Here is a 13,466-nt window from a genome sequence, read left to right as displayed (position 1 = left end):
GAGAAAGGCAGGTTAAGGGGGATAAGGAGGAAGTGTGTTGGAAGGAGGGGAGGCAATTGTTGCTATTTTACATAGGGTGGTTAGCAAAAACCTTGCCTGTGAAATGATATGTGAGCCCAGGCCAAAAGAAAGTGAGAGAGTGAATCATGCATGTATCTAGAGTTGCACTTTTAAAGCAGAGGGAACTTCCCCTGAGGGAGGAGTGTACTTCATAGAAGGAAAAGCGAATAAGGCAACCCCGTAGCTGGACTGAGTAGGTGTATCTCAGAGATTCTATGTCATGAGAACTTTCTTATTCTTTTTTACATCTGCATCCTGTTCTATTGTATGTATGCACCATAGTTTAAGCAGTCTCAGCTGATGGAAATTTAAGAGACTCTTGGAATTTTGGTTCTAGTAGTTACCTTTGCAGTGTTAGAGAACAAAATTCAACTTAGTACATTTGAAAATCTGTTTAGCTTTATTAAGTGATTCATGAATCGAGCAGCATCCCATCGAGCAATAGAAGGACCCTCCCAGGGGTTGTACAACATGGAAGATTTTTATACTCAAAAAGAGGGTGGGACTAAGAAGTTAAAAGAATGGATTATTTCTGGCAAGGACAACTTTCCTTAGGGGAATGCAGGACTTTTTATCAGGCAGATCACCTCATCACTAGTGTCAATCAGGAAATTCCAGACTGACTTAAAATTTCACTCCTGGGAGAGGCTGAAACTGCAGTTAGGTTAGTTATTACGTTTTGGTTTGGTGCTGAACTCCATTTTGTCTTTTTTTTTTTTTTTTTAACAGTAGCCTCCTTAAAAAATAATATTCAGAAAAAAGTAAAAGCATGATTCTTGTTTGAACAGATACAAGAATGAACGTGTGTTTAAGGTTTTACTTTACTCCTTAATTAGTGAGGGAACCAGACCAGTGTTATAACAGGTTCAGAGGGAAAGTCATAGAAACACAAATTTAAATGTAATAAAGGGTTTCAATTACAAATGGAGGCAACACTGTCTTTGCAAAGGGGGAAGGAAGTCAAAGGAAACTCTACTGTTATCTGCGGAAGAGGAGTTCTTGGGGTGCCACTGGGATAAAAATTTCAAGATCCCGCATAGGAGAATGGTGCCGTAGGAAGCTTATTCCTGTGGACTCGAACCCCTGAGTTTCCACGGTCCCATTTCCCTTTGTCCCCCCAAGGAAGAATGTAGCTGTGGCTACAGCAGAGCTAGAATCAGAGCCAATGTCCAGAAATTTTGCTCCATATTGGAGCAGTGTCCAGTCCAGCATTAGGCTAGCTTAGTTTGTGTTTCCCACTGCAGTCCATCAGTCCATTGCATAGCTGTGGGCACATGGGCGCATGCAAGAGAACCAGGAGCCAAGAGCCAGCAGAGCAAGCTCCTTTGTTTAGGGGATTATGTAGCCCATATTTTTGTGGGCTTGCAGTGGTCCTGCCCATTCTGGCCAATGATCTGTGTTCCAAGGTTTGACTGGCAGGCACCTTCCCTAGTCACCCCAACTTCACTGCACATGCATCTACTAGTATTTCCCCTTCGTTGGACCCCTTCCCCCAGTGATCTGTGGGGAATGGGCCAGTGGTTCCCTGGGGAATGCAAAGTTGCAGCTTCCTGATCAAGCTGCCCAAATGTTTCTCTTTCCCTCTCCCTCCCTCTCTCTCTCTCTCTCTCTCTCTCTCTCTCTCTCTCTCTCTCACCAATAAAAAACATATTTAAATAAATAAATAAGTAAATAAATATTTACTTTCTTTTTTTTAAAATATATTTTATTGATTTTTCACAGAGAGGAAGGGAGAGAGATAGAAAGTTAGAAACATCGATGAGAGAAACATCGATCAGCTGCCTCCTGCACATCTCCCTCTGGGGATGTGCCCGCAACCCAGGTACATGCCCTTGACCGGAATCGAACCTGGGACCTTTCAGTCCGCAGGCCGACGCTCTATCCACTGAGCCAAACCGGTTTCGGCATAAGTAAATAAATGTTTAAAAGCTGCAGTTCAAGCTAACCCACCGTTGACTAACATGCTATCTATTCTCCTTCATTATTAAATATATCACTTCAGATGGCCTGAGAAGGCGAGGTTTGCCTGTAGACCTTCCTTTGATTCCTTGGAGTTCTGTGTAACAGGCAGCTTCTAAGATGGCCCCCAGGGGTCCCCAACTCTTGATATTTACACCGCTGTATGACTCTCTCCCTTTGAATGAGGGCGAGACCCCTGACTTGCTTTAACCAATAGAATGTGTTAAATAGGATGGGCTGTCACTTCCATGGTTAGGTTACATAGGATAGAGAGTAACTTCTCTTTTGCCAGCAGGTGCTCCCTTCCTGGCTTTGATGAAGCAAGTTGCCATGTTGGAGGGGCCTACATGATAAGTGAATGAGGGTGGACTCTGGCTACAGCAAGCAAAGAACGAAAGCCTTCAGTCCAGCAACCTCTGAGGAGCAGATTCTTCTCATTCAAGCCTCCAAATAAGACCCCAACCCTGACAACACCTTGCACCTGCCCCTGAAACAGAGGACCCCACTAAGCCTACCAGTTTCCTAACCCACAGGAACTGTGAGATAGTAAATATATACTAGTGTAAGTCACCAAATCTGCAGTAATTTGCTATGTAACAATAGAAAATGAACATAATGGCACTATTGGAAGAGTTGGCTTTCAGCCCTGGCCCCCAGTTAGTGGCCTACTCATCTCTTTCCAACCCCTTCTTTATTTGGAATCTTGACGGGCCTCCTGTTTATCTCTACAGACACTCCACTCCCTACTCCTAGACATCCTTTAGGCCTAGAGGGGAGTATATACTCAGCTGGTGCTGCCCCTGAGAGCAGTGCTGCCCTTGGGAGGATGGGCCAGGGGACAATTTCCTGCAAGCCCTGGGAATGGCTCAGGGCCATTTATGCAGGGAATTCCAGGGCACTTGGTACTCAGAACATTCTAAAGAAGGGGCTTCAGGTCCTTGACCACATACCCCCCCCACCCGCCCTGCCATGGCCCCTTGCCCCAAGACTCTCCATCTCAAATGAAAGAGCTTCTCAGCTAAAGAAGGAGCAGAGCAGGCCCCCCTAAAGCACATGGCCGCGGCCAGGGGCCCCTCTCACCCACCCTATGGCCGGCACGGTACTCATGAGAAGCACTGGCTGGGGGTCAGGTGGATTGGATCAGACCCAGAGAGCTGCCTGCGGAGCCTAAATGAGTAGAGCTGCTGCACATCTGAGGGGAATCTTCAAAGAGAGCGAGGCTGAGCTGGATGGTAAAAGTGGGAAGACTTAGGAGGGGAATGGGAGGGCCCCCAGGAAAGCAGCCAGAACTGAGTCAGTGTCCCAAAGGTATAGCCTCTTTAGGGTGGACTGGCGAAGAGTTTGGGCTGTGAAGTCGGAGGGCATCTGTTTAGATCCTGCCTGCCTCTGCACTCTGGTTGTATGATTTCAGGAAAATTACTTAAACCCTCTGAGTATCAGTTCTCATCTGTAAAATGGGGGTAAGAACTATCTGTTCCATAGGTTCATGGAGAAGATAAATGCCTGGAAAGTGCTTCATGAGTATTGGCTACCATTAGGGAAACTGAGGCTCCAAGGGCTATTTTTCTGCTCCCTGGTGCTACTTGCCTTGCCTCAGAGGGAGAATGAGGAGGGCTTATTCAGTTGCTTGAATACTCACTTGCTCAACAAGCTTTTATGGAAACTCACAGAGCATGGTCCTAACTTACCCCCTCATTCCTCACACTCCATGAGAACCATGACGGGTCAATGGGAACGTGCCACTGGAGCGTGGAGATATGGGTTCTTGGTGCCTGTTCTCAATGGCAGTGTGCAATTGGGCTAGACAGGGGTGGGCAAACTTTGACTCGAGGGCCACAATGGGTTCTTAAACTGGACCGGAGGGCCGGAACAAAAGCATGGATGGAGTGTTTGTGTGAACTAATATAAATTCAAAGTAAACATCTACACTAATAAAAGAGAAAAATGGTAATTGGCATACGACGATACCCTTTTCATTGGCTAATCAGGGCTATATGCAAATTAACTGCCAACTATGATTGGCAGTTAACTGCCAACTAAGATTGGCAGTTAACTGCCAACAAGATGGCGGTTAATTTGCATATGTAGGCACAATGCAGGGAGGCGAAAGGGAAAGCAGGAAGAAGCCCCCTGCCACTGACAGCAATCGGAAACCCAGGGGAGAGCTAAGAGCTGGGGGGCAGGGCAAAGGCGGCCCTGGGGCCGCCTTTGCCCTGCCCCCCAGCCATGATCGGAGAATCAGGCGCCTTTGCCGCCCTGGCCAGTGATAGCAGGAAGTAGGGGTGGAGCCAACGATGGGAGCTGGACACAGTCGAAGCTGGCAGTCCCGGGAGCTAGGGGTCTCTTGCCTGGGCCTAAAGTGGAGCCCACGATCGCAGGGCCGCTGCAGCTGCGGGTCCCCGCTGCCTGAGCTGGACGCCTCAGCCAGAGGCATTAGGCCTGGGCAGGGGCGGAGCCTGCAACCGCGGGGAGCTGGGGGTCCCCTGCCCAGGCCTGACACCTCTGCCGGAGGCCTCAGGCCTGGTTAAGGGGCCGATCTGGTGATTGGTGATCGGAGGGTGATGAGGGTCAACTCCTCTGGCCGAGGCATCAGGCCCCTAGTCATTACATAAAAGGGTACGGTCTTTTTTTTTTTTAGTTTTATTCATTTCAAACGGCCGAATCCGGCCCGTCTGCCGTAGTTTGCCCACGGCTGGCTAGGCACTGGTCCCTGTTGCCTCATCTGTTAGGGTAGTTACCAGTGTAACCCCCTCAAAGTATGGACCACTGATCTGTAGCCTCGGCTTCCTGGATCATGTTAGAATGCAAAATCTCAGGCCCTCCTCAGAGTCAGAGCCTCTGGGGTGGCCCCTGAAATCCCCCTCGCTAGGGGATTTTTTGCTCACTGAAGTTTGAGGATCCCTGGGGTGAGCTATCAGAAATCTTCACAGACCTGGCTCCACAGATCCTCCTGGGTGCCAATGGGCTGGGCCTCACTTTTATAGGCACCTGCGGGGTTCTGGGGAAACATGTTCCCGTCTGCCCATTAGAGTTTAGAAACGGCTATGTGTGAATGTTTGTGTCTTCCCAAATGCATCTGGTGAAACCCTAATCCCAAAAGGTGATGGTACGAGAAGGTGGGGCTTTGGGGAGGTGCTTCATCTTGAGGGTAGAGCCTCGTGAGTGGGATTAGTACTTTTACAAATGAGGCCCCACAGACCTTCCTACCCCCTCTCCTCTGGATGATACAGTGAGAAGTCTGCATCCTGGAAGAGCGTGCTCACCGGACCCTGCTGGCACCCTGACCTTGGATGTCCAGCCTCCAAAACTGTGAGATATAATTTTTTGTTGTTCTTAAGCCACCCACTGTATGCTATTCTGTTATAGCAGCCTGGACAGATAAGATACAGTTGGGCTGGGGGCCCAGTGCAAGGAAATTCAGGGCCCCTTGTTCAAAAGCAGGAGAAAAACTTTTTTCTTTCTTCTGTGGGCTCTGTCTTGACTCATCGTGTGTTTTTAAATTTGCTATTTAATGTCATGCCCTCTAGGCATGGGGAGACTTGGGTGAGTACAACCCTCAGGGCTTTCTGGGATGCTGCCCCAACCCCCACCCTCCATGTGTTTGCACCCAGGCCTCTGTTGAGGGCACTGCAGCTCACAGGGTGACCTCTGAGCTCCGGTTGGAGCAGAAGTGATTACAGCTGGAGGAAAGTGCAGCCAGCAGCAACCTGGTATTTAGGGTGATTAACGAACGGACTGGAAATTTCCTCTGCTTCGGCCTCAGCCTGCACCTGAACTGTGGCCGATGCAGCAGTCCATTTCTGTATAATGTCTTTTGACAGCTGGAAGGAGGGCAAACCCAAAAGACTAACCTAATTACAGTGAAGGAGAGATCTGGCTGCTCTCTGCTGACAAGGTGAATACAAGGGCATCCCAATCGGGGGTTCGGTGCTTTAGGACCGGCGAGTTGCCGGCAGAGCCAGTGCTTTCCTGTCCAGCTCCCCTGCATGTGTTTACTTTGCGACTTTGCGACAAATGGTGGCTGTGACTCCTGGGCTGTGTAAGGTAGGGTGACGTGAAGAGAGCCAAAGTGGTTTGGCCTCCGTGTTCTCCCCTAGCCAGACCTGCGATAAGTCCGCCCAGGAGAGGTTATAGTGGTAGGAGCCCTGACCAGGAACTCGGAAAAGCTGCGGTCTCCTCCTCGAGTAGACATTGAGCCTCCCTGGGCCCCAGGATTCTCATCTGTAACATGAAGGTGTGAAATTAGATTATCCCCAGCTCCACCTCTCCCTTACTTAACATTTAATATGGTTAAGGACTTAAAAGGCGTTTCAGCCTGGGAATTAATTTTACGGGAGGAGTACTAGTAAAAGAACATCAGGCAGAGTGGGATATAAACCAGAAGGTGTTACACCCATGAAAGGCTAACTGTCATTAGAGTGTGACGTTTCTTCATAGGCAATGGCGAGCCGTTGGGCATCTAAAGAGGAAAGGGCTGTGTTCAGAGCAGCACCTGAGGAAGGTGTCGTGGGCGGCCAAGTTTCAGAAGAATTGAGGAGAAAAGAATCCAGGTAAGTCATTTCCAGCAGCACTTCATGGAGCGGCCGACAGCCTGCAGAGCCACACGCCCAAGTTTTATTGTGACCTCTGCCACACATACCTCACTCATGACTCACCTGCCGTGAGAAAGACAGAGAATGCAAAAGATTACTACCAGAAATGGAAGCACAGGCTCAGAGTCCGATTGGCAAAGCACCCAAGATACCTCTACTCCACTCTGCTCCTCCTCCTGCAGAGGAGATGATCCCGCCTCCCCCTGGTCCTCCCATGATGCCAGTGATGGGCCCTCCCCTTCCTGGGATGATGTCAGCTGGGCCCCCAATGATGAGACCTCTCACCCATCCCTTGATGATGCCCACTGGCCAGGAATGACTCCACCAGACAGATAAGGAGAGAGGGGAGCCTCTTGCTGTCAGTTTTATGTTACTTCTCCACTTCACCAGGCGACCATGGTGCTGTGACTTCGGTTTTTTTCTAATGGCACGACAAGGAAGACTTGCTCCCCCTTCTTTTCAGAGAGAATAGTTTTGGAGGGGAGTAGGGGAACAACAACAACAAAAAGGCAAGTTTCATTTGTATTGTGAAATGTGAAAATAAATTTGTCAATTCTTTTAGTTAAAAAACATAAAAGAATCCAGGTGAGAGGCTATGCGTACATACATGTCTTCACCTTTACCAGGTAGCACCAATCTGCTTGCCTAAGGCTGTCCTCACTCCCTCCAGTGGGCTAAGAGAGTTCTCCTTTCGGCAAACTCCCTCTATAACTTGGCATTCTCAGGCCTCTACATTTCTGCCAACCACAGGGATGTGAATCAACATTTCATTGTAATATTAACTTGCATTTCCCTGGTGAGTAGTGCATTTGAATGTCTTTTGTGTGTTTATTGGATATTAATGTTTCCTCTTCTGCGAATTTCCTGTTAAGTCTTTTGTCTATTTTTTTTTTAAATGTTTTTTTAAAATGTCCACCCCCATAGAATCTGGATACTAATCTTTCATCAGCTATCTGCAATGCAGATGTGTTTTCCCAGTTTGTATTGGTCTTTTAACTTTGTTTATGGTGACTTTAGAAAAGCAGTCAGGTAACTGTAACAGTTGAATTTGTCAGCATTTTAATTTATGGTTTGTTCTTTGGTGTCTTTTTGAGAAGTCCTTCTCTACCCTCAAATCACAAAGCAATTTTTAAATTTCTCCTGTATTTTAAAAAGTTTTAAGGTTTCCTTTCATCTTTAGGCCTTCACACATCAAATTTATTTTGTGTAGTAGAGACCCTATGCACAGATTCATGCACCAATGGGGTCTCTTGGCCTGGCCTGCAGGGATCGGGCTGAAAGTGGCATGGTGCACGGATTTGTCCAGGGCGTGTCTGGCCTGTCTCTCCCAGTCCCAATCAGCCAGACCTCAGCAGTAAGTTAACCTACCGGTTGGAGCATCTACCCCCTGGTGGTCGGTGCACGTCATAGCGACTGGTCAAATGGTTGAACAAACGGTCAGACACTTAGCATAGTAGGCTTTTATTATTTTGTATATGATGTAGGGTATGGTAAGGTAAAAATCCAATGCTATCACTTTCCATATGGATACCAGATGGTCCCAGGACCACTATTGAATGCCTCATGGCCCTTCCCTGCCTCCCAGGCCAGGAAGAGGGTTACATAGGTGAGGGTTAGACAACTCTTGGGGTTGAAGGGTCTGCAGCATGGGCCGGTCCCTGGGTGCCCTGCTTGCCCACACTATTCCTGCCCTCTCTGCCCTTCCAGAGGACCCAGCCCATGGCAGAAAGGCTTGTGCCAGCATGGACACACACAAGACTGGGTCTCCTGCCCAGGAGTGCTGGTTCCTGAGACAGAAGAGTCTTTGTGAAGAAGGGAGAAGAAGAACCCTGATGCCTCCTGTGGGCTCCAGGCGGAGGAAGGAGGGATGCCTGGCACTGAGGGGAGGCAGGGCCTGACTGGAGCCTCCAACGTGCGGCGAGAGGCTTTCTAGATTTCTGAGGCTTCTGGGGCCAAGGGGCTGGGTCCCCTGGAAGGGGAGAGAGAAAGCAGGAGTAGGGCCTTTCTCCTCTCACTGTCCTGAGGGGACCCGGCAGGCTCTGCCCCCACCTTCTTTCTAGAATGTGGGAGATACTTGAGGGCACCTCAGAAAGTTGAGGCTATAGCATAGATATGGAACAGATAACAGTGGAAGTAGAGAAAGATTGTCTTTTAAGTCCCTTTCAATACTTCTAATTGTATCTGGGGGAAAGACTCCCTTTGGTCTAACCCAGCGGTTCTCAACCTGTGGGTCATGACTCCTTTGGCGGTCGAACGACCCTTTCACAGGGGTCGCCTAAGACCATCCTGCATATCAGATATTTACATTACGATTCATAACAGTAGCAACATTACAGTTATGAAGTAGCAGCGAAAAGAATTTTATGGTTGGGTCACAATGTGAGGAACTGTGTTTAAAGGGCCAGAAGGTTGAGAACCACTGGTCTAACCTGTCAACCCTGTGGAATGCTTGCTAATCCCCCCCTTTAACTCTGAGAGACTGGGCCTGAGGCTTTGGAGACCTGGGAGCTGGGGTATCTGACTAGATATTTAATAACGTTGCTTTGTTTGTGTTGTATTTGCTTGTTGGGGGTTGCCTTCTATTCTGACAAGTGATGGCAGTTTGCTATTAGTGATGCTAATAGAAAGTTTCCTTTTAATACATGTATTTGAGCAAAAGAAAGCCACCGTATGTGTGTAAGATCACATTTATGTGAACATCTGGATAAAGAGATGTAGAAAAGGAGGGTCAGCAGAATGTTGATGGCAGTCAGATCCCGGTGATTTCTGTCTTCCTTATGCTTTTTTTTTTGTATTGTTTGCATTTTTTACAATGAGCATACATTATTTAAAATATCAGAAAATAACTACTTTTGTTATGGAGAAAGGTACATATGTTTAAAGGAACATACTAAATACATAATAATGCAAGGAATATATGGCTTTAGCAACATGGTTGACTTGGCCTGGGTGACTTTGTGCTGGGAGACTATGAGGACCGGCCCAGGCAAACAGCCAGGACAGCCTACCTGTCACGGGAAATTTGGGCACCTACTTACTGCTGGAGGCTGGGCCTGGTCTTTTCAGCCCTGTCCAGAGGATTTCATTTCAGTGTCTCACCGACAACTTTTGAACCAGGTAAAAGCATTGATCGGTTGACGAGCTGGGACTGAGTTTCTGTGGTGTGTTAGACCAGGGGTCCTCAAACTTTTTAAACAGGGGGCCAGTTCACCGTCCCTCAGACCGTTGGAGGGCCAGACTATAGTTTTAAAAAAAACTATGAACAAATTCCTATGCACACTGCACATATCTTATTTTGAAGTAAAAAAACAAAACGGGAACAAATACAATATTTGTATTTGTATGTGTCCCGCGGGCCATAGTTTGAGGACCCCTGTGTTAGACCTTTGCGTTGCCTGCATTTAGATGCCTCAGGTTGGGGTGGACAAAGGGAATTTGGCCAGGGTCTCGATTTCTCTTCCTGGTGCTGTCCTAAGAGTGGTCTTGTTGTAGAAGACCGAAAAAAACCCAAGCACCGCTTAGAGAAATGGAGGTACACAGCTTTATTATGCCGGCGGTCTCAGGGGAGCTGCTTCCAAAGTCTGAGCAAACCAATATGGTGGAAGCTCTTCTTCTATCCCCTTTGGTTTCTTTGTCCCCCAAATATGGATGGGACTTCCAGACCTTTCCTGGGCTTTGCAAAAAGCCCTGTGTGTTGGGATGGGGTCCTTGAGACCATACCTAAGGGCTTGGCCTGGTGCCAGCGCTGATAACCCCTCTGGGGGTTGTGTGTTGTTCGTGGTTTATGGCCCCTGTAAAATGTGAGCATTGAGGTAACAGGTCTTGCAAGACCAGATTGTGGAGAAAGGGGCAGTGACTTAAGTATAGGTTATCACGAATGTACATTAGGTCACTGGCACAGGCTCAGATTGCTGCCCCCCCCCTCCCCCAAACATCAGGGTCACCTTGGAGTTAGCCTGTTAGCCTTCTCAGTCTGTTGTTCTAGAGCTGAACAGCCTTCTCCCTGTAGGCTGTTCGCCCGTCTGCGGAGTGACCACTACTTGGCTCTCTTCCCAAAGAGACCTGGCAGCTAGTGCCAGTTCGCTCCTCCGCAATGTAGGGCGCCATTTAACAGGAGCCCCTGGGGCGAAGAATTCCTCCTGTGTAGCCACCGGAATCCTCCGTTCACCGCCCTCAGGAAAAGGCTTTTTCAGATCACACCCTGAATGACTATTTAATCTTTAATGGGGCCAACACGTCCAGACAGAACAAGGAGCAGACAGGGACTCCCGGCTCCTCCTTGGGGATTTACCGGGCTTCATGGTCTGACTGCTGTGCTGTGTGTCTGATTATGGGGTGGATGGGGATTGAGCCGACAGTGTCTTCCATCATGAGATAATACAGGACCATGTTGTCGCTAATCCATAGGCACAAGACAGCCACAGGCCCTGCCCTCCTGGGGTGGCAGTCAGTCTGATGGAGGAGGCAGACTAATAAGGGCAGGTGTGGAGAGGGTTTGCTGCAGCACGTAGCAGTGGTCACTGAAGGGGGGTTGAGAGGGGTGTCTGAACAGAAGACTTAGAATGAGACACTGCCGGGGAGGGGAAAATTTCCCCTTTTAGTTATTCTGGCTGGCCTAATAATCAAATGGACATGAGACAGATCAACAGGAGAAGATGATCAAATGTAGTTATGTATGTGCAGACAAGGGTTCCTGTAAGACAAGGGGACCAAAGGGCAAATCTGACAGGTGAGGTTTCTATGCCATCTTGAGCCAAGGAGAAAGGGAGTAATGGTTTATATTTCTAAGAGAAGGTAGGCAATTCACAGAGAGAGATGGGAAGGAACTAAATATTTGGTAAACAAATTCTTGCAGGTCTACCCAGAAACAATGGGACACAGAGGGTTCCTCCCTGTCTGCCACACTTAGTTTGTGTTAAAACATAGTTGTCTGTGATTATAGCTCTCTTCCTGGAGCAGGTTCTCGGTCTAAATTCCTTTAGGCAATTTTTGGAGAAGGTCAAAGTTTCTTCCTGAGGCTTGTTTTTAAAAAATAAACCATCTTAAAATAAACAATATTCCAAAAAAAGGCATATTTGAGGTGGGAAACCTCTCCTCCCCTTCAACTCAAAGAAAGAATTCACCAGATGAGGAGAGGTGGGAAGGAGTGATCCAGGGAGAGGGAACAGAATATGCCGAAACCCGGATGCCAGAGGGACCCTGCTGTGTTCAGCTGGGAGAAGAAGAGAGAATAAGCTGGGGAGATGGGGAGGGCCCACATCCTGTTGGACCTCCTAGGACAGGAGTTCTCAACTGAGGGCAGTTTTGACCCCCAGGGGCCTTTGGCAAGATTGTCACAGCTCGGTTGTCACAAACGTGTTTGTGTGTGTGTGGGGGGGGGGGGGGGCGGTGGGGGAGTGGCTCCTGGCACCAACTAGGTAGAGGCCCTGGATGCTGCTAAACATCCTGCCAGGCACAGGACAGCCCCTGGCAACAAAGAATGATCCAGCCCCAAATGGTCAATAACGCTGGTGTTGAGAAACTGGGTCTAAAGACTTTGTTCCTCCTTCTAAAGCCAAGAGGAAGCTATAACCGAGTTTTACAGGAGAGGGGCAGGACCAGATTTGTGTTTTGAAGTGATCAGTCCAGCTGCTCTGAGGAAATGTTGAGATCTAGCTGTTCTAGTTCAGGGCCACTCCTAGTAGTACTGGACTGTTTTCTCCAGCGTGGGAATTTCCAGCCTCTGTGGTTCCCCCCGCGCCCCCCACCCTCACCCCCACCCCCAGGACTTACCCTGGACTGCTTCGTGGACCGCTAGGCCTCTAGGAAACCCCATCCAGGTCAGAGAAACCAAGTCAGATACTTAGTAAGAACTAAGCAGGCCAGGGGGCTTTCCACTGAGCACAACAGGCACAGCACTCGGGCCTGTAAAATGCTTAAGGCCCATGTGTCGGGCAGAAAACGGTCCCCCAAAGATGTCCCAATCCCCAAAACCTGTGAATATGTTACTCTACATGGCAAAGGGATTTTGCAGATGTGATTAAACTAAGGAACTTGTGAAGTGTGGTAGCAATCATCTCAGGCAGAAACTGTGGTTTAACTTTAACCCTGCTGTTTGGCTTCTGTACTTATTTGCTTTAACAATAGAAAAGTTATTTCGATTTACTGAATTATATAAATCATCCCATTCGATTGAATGTCTTATTGATTGTAACGTGACTATCCCATTGATTGTGGTCGTACTGGTTTTGGAAAGCACATTCCGCTGTACCTGGGAACCAGGACAGCACACTTATCCCAAGACCTGAGGGCTCCAGATAATGTGTCCCTGTCAACTCAGTGGTCCCAAGACCCGAGGGCTCTAGATAATGAGTTTCTGTCAACTCAGTGGTCCGAAGACCCAAAACTATAATTAATCTTTGTAGATAACTAATCGGCTCAATCTCGCTTCTGTGACTGCTTTGTGCAAACCAGGGTCCTCATTCCAAACCCTGGGATGTAATTAATACCTTTGTGATCTTTGCCTATATAAATCTGGTGTTGGGGCTGGGGAGGGCACTGCGAGATTTGGGAGAGTGAAATGCCCTCTCGTAGTCCCGCATTTGCAATAAATATGACTCCTTAATTCGACTTCTTAAGGCGTCCTTGTGTGATTCGCGGGGCACATTACAACACTTGGAATGGCAAGATTACCCTGGATTATCTGGGTGGGCCAATGTAATTAGAAGGGTCCTTGTAAGAGGGAGACAGGAAGGTCCAATTCAGAAGAGATATGGTGACAGAAATGGCAGGGGGCATGTGTGTGTGTATGTGTGTGTGTGTATGTGTGTGTGTGTGTGTGTGTGTGTGTGTGTGTGTGTGTGTGTAGGGGAAGAG

At 48.3% G+C, this 13,466-nt stretch overlaps 1 protein-coding gene across 5 annotated transcripts in view; it reads left to right on the top strand.

The window, feature by feature from the left end:
* The window catches only part of B3GNT2 (UDP-GlcNAc:betaGal beta-1,3-N-acetylglucosaminyltransferase 2), a 244,919-nt gene that overhangs the window by 207,850 nt on the left and 23,603 nt on the right, over positions 1-13,466 (top strand). The window contains exons 3-6 of one of the 5 annotated variants that reach the window (XR_009447949.1): positions 5,250-5,328; positions 6,457-6,569; positions 7,238-7,407; positions 8,319-13,220. The gene's annotated coding sequence lies outside the window, so the exon portion shown is untranslated. The other 4 variants (XR_009447953.1, XR_009447954.1, XR_009447950.1 and 1 more) reach the window with 4 other exon arrangements.

The sequence above is a fragment of the Myotis daubentonii genome, chromosome 12, assembly GCF_963259705.1.
Source record: "Myotis daubentonii chromosome 12, mMyoDau2.1, whole genome shotgun sequence".
Taxonomy (NCBI): Eukaryota; Metazoa; Chordata; class Mammalia; order Chiroptera; family Vespertilionidae; genus Myotis; species Myotis daubentonii.
Note: the sequence above shows the minus strand (reverse complement) of the source record. Positions and strands in the feature narration are given on the sequence as shown.